The 13336-nt window shown below is 43.2% G+C and overlaps 1 protein-coding gene across 1 annotated transcript in view; it reads right to left on the bottom strand.

Annotated features, from left to right (window-relative positions):
- Positions 1-13336, bottom strand: part of Kcng3 (potassium voltage-gated channel modifier subfamily G member 3) — a 57396-nt gene that overhangs the window by 25430 nt on the left and 18630 nt on the right. The window lies entirely within an intron of this gene.

Raw genomic sequence — 13336 nt, forward strand, 5'->3', positions numbered from 1 at the left:
GTACGTTACATAAATGATATCTCAACAAATTTGATTTTAAAAGAAGAAATGAGATTATTTCATATGCCCCAAATTAGCAATGCTGTGAAGTCTGATGACATGTAGAACTGGCTAGGATACTGAGCGAAGTCTTATTCCTACAGTAACAGCATAAATTAACACACCAACACTGGCGAGGTGCTCAGAGGCATCCAGGAGAGACGTAGATGATTTCTGGTATAGCAACTCTAGTCCTACATAGATAAATTAAAGAAATTTTTCTATCTGTGCTGGGACATGAACAAATCTATTCACTGCAGCACCACAGTAATGACAAAATGTCTACAGACAGGAGTACAAATAAATCAATGCCTTCCATCTCACAGTTAAAACAAAAGAACTCCAGCTATGGAAATCAACATCGGAACAGAAAGCTGAACCAAAAGGGCAAGCTGCAGGCTCCGCCGATGATGCCATTCATAAAAATGGCTGTACGTGTACAAAACAAGATCATTTTTTATGTGTAGAAACACCGCTATAGTCTGAATCTGGGCTGTCCCCCAAAGACCCGGGAGCTAAAGGCTTGGTTTGCAGGTGGGGCCTAGTGGGAGGTCATTAGGTCACTGAAGGCGTGACCTGGAAGGGAATGGCAGGACTCCTTTTCTTGTCCCAGCCTTGAGCAGCTTTGGTCTGTCACGTGCTTCACTGATACACTGCCTCATCCCTTCCAACAACAAGGCCAACCAATCATGCACTATATAAACCTCCAAAACTAAGAGCCTTTTCTCTTTGTAAGTTGATCATCTCAGGTACTTACAGTAATGGAAAGCCCATTAACACAAACATATGTATATATACATAATCATCATCATCATCATTATTATTATTATTACTTTGGTCTCACTATACAGCCCAGGCTTGCCTGGAACTTGCTGTATGTGTAGCCCAGACTAGCCTTGAACTTGTGGCAAATCTCCTGCCTCAACCTCCTAAGTGCTGGCATTAGAGGCATGTGTCATCACACTCAGTTTACATGCATATAACATATATATTACATTTATTTATGTATATGTATAGAGGCAATCGTGTACCATTGCACCTGTGTAGAAGACAGAAGACAGCCTGTGAGAGTTGGTTCTCTCCTTCCACCATGTGGATTCCAGGGATGGAACTCAGGTTGTTAGGCTCGCCCTGAACTCAAGTTGATGACTTGAGTCATCTTGCCAGCCTCCTCCTCCTCCCCTCCCCCCTCCTCATTTTTCCCCTCCTCCACTCTCCTCTTTGTCTTCTTCCTCCTGAGACAGGGTCTGTGTAGCACAAGCTGGTCTCAAACTCGATATGGATATGTAGCAGAGCATGACCTTGAACTCGTGACCACTGGGCCGCCAGAATGCTGGGATTACAGGCATGTGCTACTATACCTGGCTTAAAGCATGTTTCTTTTATTTCAGACTGGTTTGTTCTGCTTAAGTTTTGGGTAATCATTATTCAAAGAAAACACATTTTTTGGTTAGCATAAAGAAGTCTTCATTTGGGCTGGGCGTGGTAGCGCACGCCTTTAATCCCAGCACTTGGGAGGCAGAGGCAGGAGAATTTCTGTGAGTTCAAGGCCAGCCTGGTCTACATAGTGAGTTCCAGGACAGCGGGGGTTACAGGGAGACCCTGTCTCAAAAAGACCAAAAAAAAAAAAAAAGTCTTCATTTTAAAAAAATGCTTAAATGTTATAGTCAAATCTATTATATTTAAGAAAAATTCCTAAGAAAATATACTATAATGGCTTACTATCAACATTTAAATAAATCATACAGGTTAATTGAGAAATGAGAACAACTTGTTTTAAAAGCCCATTATAGACGGCTTCTAGCTAGTAAAATTTAATTTGTATCTTTCTAGGGACTGAAAATTCTTTTTCTTTTTTTTTTTTTTTTTCGGTCTTTTTGAGATAAGGTCTCCCTGTAGTCACAGCTGGCCTGGATTCATTATGGAGACCAAGCTGGCCTTGAACTCACAGAGATCCACCTGCCTCTGTCTCCCAAGTGCTAGGATTAAAGGCATGTGCCACCATGCCTGGCTGAAAATTCTTGAACTTGGTTCTTAAATGACATGTACAACAATAACTATCAATTAAGTTCAATTTGGTCCTTAATTTGGCTTTTTTGATATGAGTCAAAATTCCCCGTGCATCATTTACACACTCAAAGACACAGCGTCTTTTGCTGCACAAAAAGAATTGGGCTCCAGCTGAACACACAGGCTCTGGGACCAGGTGCAGGAAGACCCCAACCCTTTCCCACCACCTCACCAACAGTCGCTGGTTTTCCCATGGTCTCCCCTGAATGGGACACACTAATTACTTCAGCACATTTTGCAAAAAACTAAAGTGATTCATGCCATTGCTGGGTATTTAAGGGAAGGCCCACCAGATTTATTTCACTTGATCTACCTCATACACACAAGATTCACAGGGAAAAGGTGTTCAGGGTGTGACAGGGACAGAAATGGGAATGTCTGTTTTCTTTAGTATGTATTAGACACAGTCATATAGCCAGATCCTTAATCTATCAAGACACGTGGTAAGCAAATGAACAAAGGGGTAGCTGAACCCTGTCCTGATGTCCTGTGAACAGAAATTTGAGAAAAGCCAAAAGTCTGATGTCTCCCAGGCTTTGCTGTATAATTGACGGTTTCTTTACTTCATTGCCAGTGACCCACCTGTAAAGCTAGAGTTAATTAATATGTTACTTGGTGAGTACTGTTTAACCTGATGCTCCCTCTCTGCCATCCTCATCCTCTGACACTTCATGACATTATAATGACTTACTGACCTATGGCAATGTGGTTCTTAAACCATCCCATAGCTCTTTCATGGCACTCCTGAGCTAAAGCATGGTGCCCTAGAAATTTAGTGCCAACCCCTGAAAGAGTTTAGAAATACCATATACCTCCTGCCAATTTTTACTTTGACACAACTGTGTGTGTGTGTGTGTGTGTGTGTGTGTGTGTGTGTATGTGTGTGGTGTGTGCACTTGCATGTATGGGTATGGAGACTGCGGGTAGGTACAGAGCCAGAGGAGAATGCTGAGTGTCCTGCTCCATCACGCTCCACCTTATTCCCTTGAGACAGTCTCTCACTGAATCTAAAGCTTGCTCCACTTTTGGCTAGACTGGCTGGCCAGCAAGTCCCAGAGATCCTCCTCTCTCCACCTCCCTCACCATGTTTGGGTCACAGGTGTGTGCAGCCATGCTTGGCTTTACCTAGGTGTCTGGGATCTAAACTCAGGTCCTCAGGCATACACAGCAAATGCTCTTACCAACTGAGCCGTCTCCCCAACATGATATTTTTTTAAGTTAAAATAGTTACAAGTATACAAACTCTGGCATATTGTAAACATAAAACCTTTGCTTCTAAACTGATAAGTGAAAACTGGGGATGCAGCTTAAGTGACTAAGTGTTTGTCTGGCTTCCATTCCTAACACCAAATAAACCAGGCATGGTGGTGCATGACTAATCCCAGCACTCAGGAGACAGATGCAGGAGAATCAGGAGTTCATCATGATAACAGGCTACATAGGAAGTTCAAAGCCAGCCTGACCAAAAAGAAATAAGTATGTAAGATGACAGATATGTTAAGTAGCCTGATTTATTCACTCCACAATGTAGTATGGTGTGGTGGCTAGAATTCTAGCCCTCTGGAGGAAGAGGTAGGTGGATCTCTGCAAGTTGGAAGCCAGCCTGGTCTAAATAGTGAGTTTAGGCTAGCCTGGTCTACATAGTGAGTTCCAGGACAGCCAGGGCTACAGAAGGAGACTCTGTCTCAAAAAAAAAAGTCACAATATAAACATACATGATAATGTCCATTGTACCCTATACATACAATTATTATGTGTCACTTTACAATGAATTTTTTCAATTCTGGGAATCAAACTCAGGGCCTTACACATGCTAGTTCTATCTGAGCTACAAGCCCAGCACCAAATTAAAATTAAAAAAAGAGAAAACAATGGGCTTTAATGATATCTTCTGTCAAATCAATTTCACTCTTCAGTTGTGTTGAAATCAAAGAATTGAAAAATGATTTGTTGCCCATCCATTAGAGTCATTCGCTTTCTCACTTTATGGAAAGCATTGTATAAAAAAGTTACTTAGACCAAAACTTATTCAGTGGCTGCTAAACATGCTGGTTACGTTTCTGCCTAAAGGTGCCAGTTTGAGGCGGACATGGTGGCGCATACCTAGAATCTCAGCACAGAGCACTTGGGAAGTAGAGGCAAGAGGATCACATGTTTGAGACTAGCCTGGTCTACATACCAAGTTTAAGGTCAACCAGGGCTACATAGGAGTCTCTGTCTCAAAAATTTGAAAAGGAAAATTTTTAAGGCACCAGAAGCTGGAGAGATGGCTCAGTGAGTAAAGTATTTGCCAAATAAGGATAAGGAACTGATTTTTGAGCCCCAGCACTCACGTAAAAAGCCAGGAGTGACAGCTGTATAGGGAGGCAGAGGCAGGAGAATCCCTGGGCTTGCTGGTCAGCCAGACTAGCCAATTGGTAAGCTCCAAGTCAGTACAACACCTTGCCTCAAAAAATAATGGAGAGACAGCTCGGCAGTTAAGAGCCTTTCTCTTAACACACCTAGCTCATTCAGTCTATGGAAAATGCCCAGTAATTTTCAAAGTCAGTCTTCATTTTAAACTGTTCAAACCAGACATTTTCCTCTTAGTGCCAGGACCTGAGCCTAGGGCCTCACACATGCTAGATAAACCTTTTAACACTGAGCTATATTCCCAGCCCAAAACATACTTTCTTAGGGAATAGACATTCATTTTTTCAACCCAAATAACATATAAAAATATATTTCTCTGGGATAACTTTTAAATTCTAAGGCTGAAAATATAATTCAGTGATGGAACACCTTGCTTAGCATGCACAGGGCCCGGGGGGGGGGGCGTGATTTTCTGTCATTATCTTTGGCATCCCATGAATTTTTACACTATGAGACAATGTGCCTTAACAAGATTCAGGAAGATCTGGCCACAGTGGCTCATGTAATCCTAGCATTTGGAAGGCAGAGGCAGGAGGACGATTGCAAATCAGAGGTCAGCTTGGACTACAGAGCTCTAGTTCACCTGAGCTATAAAGTACAGCCCTATCACAACAAAAAACAAATTAGAAACTTCAGGATGAGGCTGTAACTCAATTGTTAAAGTGCCTGTCTAGCATGTACAAAACTGGACATGCGGGGCTGGAGAGATGGTTAAGAACACTGGTTGTTCTTGCAAAAGACCATTTATGAATCCCAGCACCCACATGGCAGCTAACAACTGTCTGTAACTCCAGTTCCAGGGGATCTGACGGCCTCTTCTGTCCTCCAAGGGCATTGCACAACATGGGTGCACTTACCTACATGCGGGCAATACACTCATACACATAAAATAAAAGTAATAAATATTTTTTTAAAAACTGGACATGGTTGTCCATGTGTGTAAGCCAAGGATTGGGGAAGTGGAGGTAGGAAGATCAAAAGTTCAAGGTCATCCTCAGTTACATGCAACTTTGAAACCCTGTCTCAAAATAAATACCTTGGGGTGTGGTGGTACACCCCCTTAGTCCCAGGCAGAGGCAGGCAGATCTCTGTGACATAGAGGTCAGTCTGATCTACATAGCAAGTTCCAGGTTAGCTGGGGCTACAGAGAAACTCTGTTTCAAAAAAACCAAAAATAATAAGTAAAAATTTAGGAGTGGGCCAGCAAGATGGCTCAATGGGTAAAGGTACTTGCCACCATGCCTAACAGCTTGAGTCAAACCCCCAGGATCCACATGGTGGAAAGAGAGATCTGACTTCCCCAAGTTGTCCTCTGACCTAGACACTTCATGCCGTGGTACCGGCACAGACACACAAAATAAATAAGTAAATTAATGTAAAAATTATTTTAATTTAAAAAATCCATGTCTAGGAGATGGCTCAGTAGTAGAATGCATGTATCAAAAGCATGCTCTTAAATCCCAGCACCTTCTTAAAAAGCTGAATGCACACGATCACTGCACACATACACACATGTACACACTTGCATACAACACTTATTCCAGTAAATAGAAAAAAAGGATTTGAGACAGGGTCGCTCTGTAGCCCCAGGTTGGCCTTGAATTACAGAGATTTGCCTGCCTCTGCCTCCCAAGTGCTTGAATTAAAGGTATGCACCACTATGCCTGGCATAAATAAATATCTTTCACCTTGGGAAGAGTGAAAAAAGCACTTTTTGTTAGGGAAACAGAAAGGAAAAGAGCAATAGCAAGCATCTTCTGTGTGCTTCAGGAAGATCAGTTTTAGGTATCCACACTGAGCTAGAGGACTGGGCTGGTTTCAGGAAACATTTCATGCAGATTATATCTGCCAATACTTCTCATATTAGACATTAAGGTAGGAGTTTTGAAAAATATTTGTTACTTCATTTAAAATAGTCATAAATAGGGCTGAGAAAGTAGTTCGGTTGGTAGAGTGTTTACCTTGATCCCCTGCATGGTGTAAACCAGGTGAGGCAGTGCTTGACTGTAATCCCAGAGCTGGAAAGTCAGAAGCAGGCAGATCTCTTTGAGTTCTAGGTCAGCCAGGGCCACACAGTGAAACCCTGTTTCAAAAACAAATGAAACAATAAATGTATTTCTTGTAAATGATCTTTTGATTTAAAAAGATCAATATTTTATAAAGCAAAAAAAAAGAGAGAGAGAGAGAAAAGTGACAATGTTTTACCTTTCTGCAAATGCCACCAGGACTAACGTAATGTAAGACAGTTGAATTCTCTTTGTTGTGTCATGTTGTTCTGAAAACTACAGAGAGAATTTAGCCTAACAGAAATACACAGACAGAAAAAGGATGTATTTGAGGGCTGGAGAGATGGCTCAGCAGTTCACAGCACATACTGCTCTTCGAGAGGACCTGAATTCAGTTCCCAGCACCAACGTCAGGCAGCTCACAACCTCCTGTAACTCTGGTTTCTATATCCTATATATCTGGCCTCTATGGGCATTTGCACTTACAAGCATACACCCACACTCAGACACACACTCAGACACACACTCAGACACACACACACACACACACACACACACACACACACACACACATACAATTAAAAATAAACCTTGCCCGGCATGGTGGCACACGCCTTTAATTCCAGCACTTGGGAGGCAGAGGCAGGCGGATCTCTGTGAATTCAAGGCCAGCCTGGTCTACATAGTGAGCTCCAGGACAGCTGGGGCTACAGGGAGATGCTGTCTCAAAAAGACCAAAAAAACAACAACCAAAAAAACCCAAAACAATAAATCTTTTAAAAGAAAAGGGGAGCTGGAGAGATGGTTCAGCAGTTAAGAACACTGTCTGCTCTTGCATTTGATTCCCAGCACCCATGTGGCAGCTAACAGACATCTACTAACTCCAGTTCCATGGGATCTGATGCCCTCTTCTGACCTCCGAGGGCTGACACTGCACACATACACACATGTACACACTTGTATACAACACTTACTCCAGTAAACAGATAAAAAGGTTTTGAGTCAGGGTCTCTCTGTAGCTCCAGGTTGGTCTTACATACATACATGCAGGAGATACACTCATACACATAAAATAAAAATAATTTTTTTTTGGTCTTTTTGAGACAGAGTCTCCCTGTAGCCCAGCTGTCCTGGAACTCACTATGTAGATCAGGCTGGCCTTGAATTCACAGAGATCTGCCTGCCTCTGCCTCCAGAGTGCTGGGATTAAAGGCGTGCGCCACCACGCCCGGCAAAATAAAAATAATTTTTAAAAAAGAAGAAAAGAGATATATTTGATGGCTCAGCAGTTCAGAGGACTTTCTGCTCTTGCAGAGAAGCCAATTTGGGTTCCTAGCACTCATGTGGGTTGGCTCACAATGACCTGTAACTCCAGCTCCAGAAGATCCAACCCCTTCTTCTGGCTTCGACAGATGCCTGCACTCATATGCACATAACCGCCCCCCCACCAACACACACACACACATACACATGATTAAAAATTAAAAAATAGCGGATCTCTGTGAGTTCAAGGCCAGCCTGGTCTACAATAGTGAGTTCCAGGACAGCTAGGACTACAGGGAGACCCTGTTGCAAAAAGACCAAAAAAAGTTAATAGATATTTTAATAAAATATTTTAAGGAAATAGATAATTTAGTAGCCTTTCAGGTAACTGTGGACACTCTTTTTTGTCACTATAATAAAACTCAAAACAAATGACAATTTCTCAGGCTGGGCGTGGTGGCACACACCTTTGATCCCAACACTTGGGAGGCAGAGGCAGGTGAATCACTGTTTGTTCAAGGCCAGCCTGGTCTACCTAGTGAGTTTCAGCACAGCTGGGGCTACAGGGAGACCCTGTCTCAAAAAAAAAAAAAAAAGTTTCTCAAAGGTTAAGGCGAGCACCTGTCAGAGACTGTCCATCACTGAACTGCCTGAGATGTTAAGTTAAAGAGCATTGGTGTCTCTGAAATACAGGGTGGATTTTTTATTTTTTTCACTCATGCATGGTTTTGTGACACCTGGGACTGGTCATTTGGGATATATCAATATGCTGGATAATGCAGGTCTTGAAATGTTGATGTTTCCCCAGGGCTTTGTGTGAGACTTTAGCACTGTAGTTTGGGCTAGCCTGATTCTTATTATATAGCCCAGGTTGGCATTAAAATCAAGGCAATCCTCTTGCCTCAGCCTCCCAAGCGCTGGAATTACAAACATGAGTAACCACAACTAGTTTCCATTTCCTCTTGAGACAGAGTCTTACCGTGTAGCCCAGGCTAGCCTGGAACTCACTATGTCGCCTAGGCTGACCTAAAACTCTCACCCTCCTACCTCAGCCTCTTGAGTGCTGAGATTACAGGCACACATCACCATGGCCAGAAAGTTTCAGAGTTTCTCATTTTTACTTGTAAACTTGAACTTTATAATAGCAAAAACATTGCCCATTGTTTTCTTCAAATTGACTTACCATATTCATTTGAGAAAATAGCTGCTGTACCTTTAGCTCTGAATAAATGTAGTATATCCGTCACTCTTACAATTGAAGTGAGCAGTGTTAGGCAGGGGGTGCTAGTTCAGCTCATGACTCAACTGTGCAAGAGCTTTCGTTGAACTCTTTCTCAGCATACACAAGGCCCTGGAGCTTAACCTCAGGACCACCACCAATTAATAATAATAATAATAAATAAGATAAAAAGTTATAAAACAAGAGTTAGGCAGATCTAAAATTAGTAAAATAGTTTGTAGCTTATGAAAACATGATCCTCTACCAAGCATAAATACAAATACAAGTTCATGGTCTACAAGAACTATGACTGGATAGTAAGTTCAGATTAGGGAAAAGCAGAAGAATTTGAGGTTCAGGTTGGGCCTCAGTGGGATCAAGAGCAGCATTTACTAACAGGCTGGCTAGAAGACAAGAGTTAGTTACTAATCCTTGTAGCTACCAAGGAAGTTGCCATCCCTATTCCTACAAACCAGGAATCTCGGGCATAGTGAAGAAACGAGGCTGGGCACTCACAGCTGGACATGGAGAAAAAATGTGAGCTTGAGTCAGGCCTGGCGTACAGGTCTGTTGTTCCAGCTGAGGAAGGAAGACTATAAGCGCAAGTCCTGCCGGGGCTACAGAGTGAGTTCAAGATCATCTGGGGTGGGGCTGGAGAGAGGGCTCAGCAGTTAAAAGCACTGGCTGCTCTTGCAAAGGACCCATGTTTCATTCCCAACACCCAAATGGTGGCTAATGACCTTCTGTAACTCCAGTTCCAGGGGATCCAATGTTTTCTTCTGGCCTCCATTGGCATTGCATGACATTGGTGCAGTTTTATACACACAAGCAGAATACTACGCTATCACACATAAAACAAAAATAAATAATAAATAAATTTTAATTAAAAAAAAAAGATGAGCTAGAGCAACCTAGTGAGACCCTGTCTCAAACTAGAAAATAAAAAAAAAAAAGCTGGGCGTGGTGGCATATGCCTTTAATTCCAGCACTTGGGAGGCAGAGGCAGGAGGATCTCTGTGAGGTCAAGGCCAGCCTGGTCTACATAGTGAGTTCCAGGACAGCTGGGGCTACAGAGAGACCCTGTCTCAAAAAGACCAAAAAAAAAGAAAAAAGAAAAAAGAGTTAGGGATACAGCTCAGAGGTAGAGCACTTGCCTAGCCCCTAGGTCCCAGTCCCTGAACCACCAAAATGCATAAACTGGAGAATAAGTGACCCCACCACTTTGAAGCCCATGGACTGACAAACTTCCTCTGTAATGAACCAGGTCATAAGTGATCCAGGCTTTGAGGGCCATACAGTCTCTTCTTGTGTGTGTGTCTGTCTGTGTGTCTGTGTTTGTGATAGAGTCTCATGTAGCTCAAGTTTGCCTCAGGCTTAAATTCCTGATCTTCTTGCCTCCACCTGCTGAGGGCTGGAATTACAGGTACAGGCCACCATGCCCAGCTGAAAGCCATGTCACAACTGCTCAAATCTGCCCAAGACAATGCGTAAAAAAAATCACCGTAGCTGATTTTCAATGAAATGATATATGGACATTGAAATCGGAATGCCATACCATGTTGTCACAAAGTATTATTATTCATTTATGGTTTATTGGTTTGTTTTAGGCGATACTCCTGCCTAAGCCTTGCAAGCCTTGTTAAACTGGGAATATCCAAGTTAATAATACTGCTTAGCTGTTTTCATCTGTACCTCTTCACAGGTGCTGTAGAACCACACTGGCACATGGGTGGACCTTTGAGTCTAAAAAGCTAACTAGGCAAAATTTTTACAAGATGAATCACTGAATGAGGATAATGTCCTGGATGAATAAGGAATCCTTTATGAGGTGAAATTTCACTTGAGTAAATAATATAAAAAATAGTGTAAAGTACTTTAAAAGTACACTGTTCCTTGTTCTCTTTCTACATCAATAACGTCATTCGATTCTTTTTTTTTAGTATTTTATTTTTCTTTTATGTGTACAAGTGCCTGCATGTGTGTGAGTGCACCCGTGTCATACAATGCAGCGGAGGTTAGAAGAGGGCTTCAGATTCCCCTGGAACTGGAGTTAAGGACGGTTCCTAGCTGTTGGAGACCTCTGTTATGCAAAGTAGAAGTCCCTTCACGACCGTACAGCTCATGCAGCTCAGGATCATATGCTGAGGGCTCCTTTCATAGCAGGGTGTCTTCCTGGCATCTTTCCTGTCTCTCTTTTTGAATTTTCTGCCACAAATGCCATAACATAAACATGGCCTTTGGCTCTGAAAGGTACCATGCCTTCCTGTAATTTCTCCAGGCAGACAGCAGTCTGGCAGAAACCCACTTCCATATGTAAATAGAATGCCTCACAAAGCATCTAACAGCCAAAGCTTTTATCACTACCCCCATGGTATAAGTATCCTAGTTTTCTCTTAATACACAGAGAGCTGGGTCGCAGAAAGCTGTGACACAGAGAGCTAGGTCTCAGAAAGCTGTGACACAGACAGCTGGGTCGCAGAAAGCTGTGACACAGAGAGCTGGGTCATAGAGCTGCTGAATTACTGAGAGCAGAGACACTTAATAAAGCTGTAACACAGACTAAGCCAAGTCTTGAGTCCTGTGCCTTACTACCTGCAACCTAGCCTCTCCGGGGGGCAGCACTCTGACTTACGGACATCCTAGCTTTCACTGTCCTCGTACTTCTCCCGCAAGGTCCAGGTGGCCAGTGGACCTCGCATCCTGAGGAAAAGTACACGGGTGGAATAGGGACAGGATTTCGGCAGGACAACGCTCCTGCAGCAGAGAAGCTTCCAGAGACACTGGACCCGAGCCTCGGGAAAAGCCCGCGGGACCAGACCAGCTTTCCTCCAGATGCACGGCAGGGGAGCCTGCGGATCCGCCGTGCCATTCTGGGAGTGCGCCCAGAGAGTGCGCGTGCCCCATACCTAGCCACCATGTGGGTGCTGGGAATCGAACCCGGGTCCTCTGCAAGAGCAGTCAGTGCTCTTAACCGCTGAGCCATCTCTCCAGCCCCTCGACTGTCTTTAGAATCTCCTTCATGGAACAACAAAGACAAAAATCTGGGAGGGTGGGTTCAGACCTGCATCGCTGTAGCAGCTTGGATCTCAGCAGACTACCAGAGAGTGCCGAGCTCTGGCCTCCCTCTGGCCTCCATCTACCAGAGGGCCTGAGAACCCAGGGGACTGCCTGAGAGCCCCTAATCCTGCCTCACGTGGTGGTGAGCTTCCCCTAACTGTGCCATACCCATCCCCCTACCTGGGATTTTGTGAGGCCCCTCCCAAGGCCCCAGAGCAGATCTGGCTTTGGTAGGCTAAGGCTGAGATCTTAGCAGACAGCCTGAGAGGGTGGGTTTGGACCTCAATTGGTGTAGGGGCTCTGATCTCAGCAGACCAACAGAAAGTGCCAAGTTCTGGCCTCCCTCTGGCCTCCCTCTGGCATAGGGTTGAGAACGCAGGGGACTGCCTGAGAGCACCTGGATCCTGCCTCCAGGTGGTGAAGGAAGCCTGAGTGTACCTGACTGGAACCTGAATTTGGCTTCTGTGGGTACTCCTGAATAGCTGATCTGAAGCCATCAGTTCCCTCCAAATTAAACCTGAGAGAACCTCAACCCTGTACCAACCAGCTTTAGATAACCAATAAAGAAAGGATCTAGGCACCCGGGTAATACAAACAGAAGCATACTTGAATTTAATTCTCATATCAGAATCATAAACAAGAGAAATTCACATGACAAAATCACAAGGAAAGAATAATAAAATGGAAAGCTAAAACACTATGTCCCCACCAAACTCCACCAATCCCGTAGAAGAGTTCTACAAGGAGAACCCGCTAGAGATAACCCAGGACACTGAATTTAAAAGAACAATCATAAAACATGATCAAGGAATTCAACAAATTTAAAGAACACACAAACAAACCAAAGAGCTAAAAGAAGATAGGGATAAACTTCTGAATGAATTCACAAAAGAGGTAAAAACATTGAAGAAAACACAGGCAGAAAATGAAGAAGGAAGTGCAAAACTCAATAAGCCAACTTGAAACAACAGGGGAAAGCCTCACCACTAGAATGAATAAAATGGAAAACAGAATATCAACACTGGAGGATAAAGTTGAAGAATTGGACCACTCAAGCAAAGATTATGGAAAATTAAAAAAAAAAACCACAGGAATGGAATATCCAAGACATGTGGGACACCATGAAAAGACCAAATCTACAAATCATAGGAATAGAGGAAGGAGAAAAATGTCAGGTTAATGGTGTTGACCAGATCTTAAACAGGATTGTAAAAAAGAATTTTCTGAAATTAAGGAAAGACATCCCCATACAAATACAAGAAGCACATAG

The sequence above is a fragment of the Nannospalax galili genome, unplaced genomic scaffold (assembly GCF_000622305.1).
Source record: "Nannospalax galili isolate Female #2095 unplaced genomic scaffold, S.galili_v1.0 scaffold257, whole genome shotgun sequence".
Classification (NCBI taxonomy): domain Eukaryota; kingdom Metazoa; phylum Chordata; class Mammalia; order Rodentia; family Spalacidae; genus Nannospalax; species Nannospalax galili.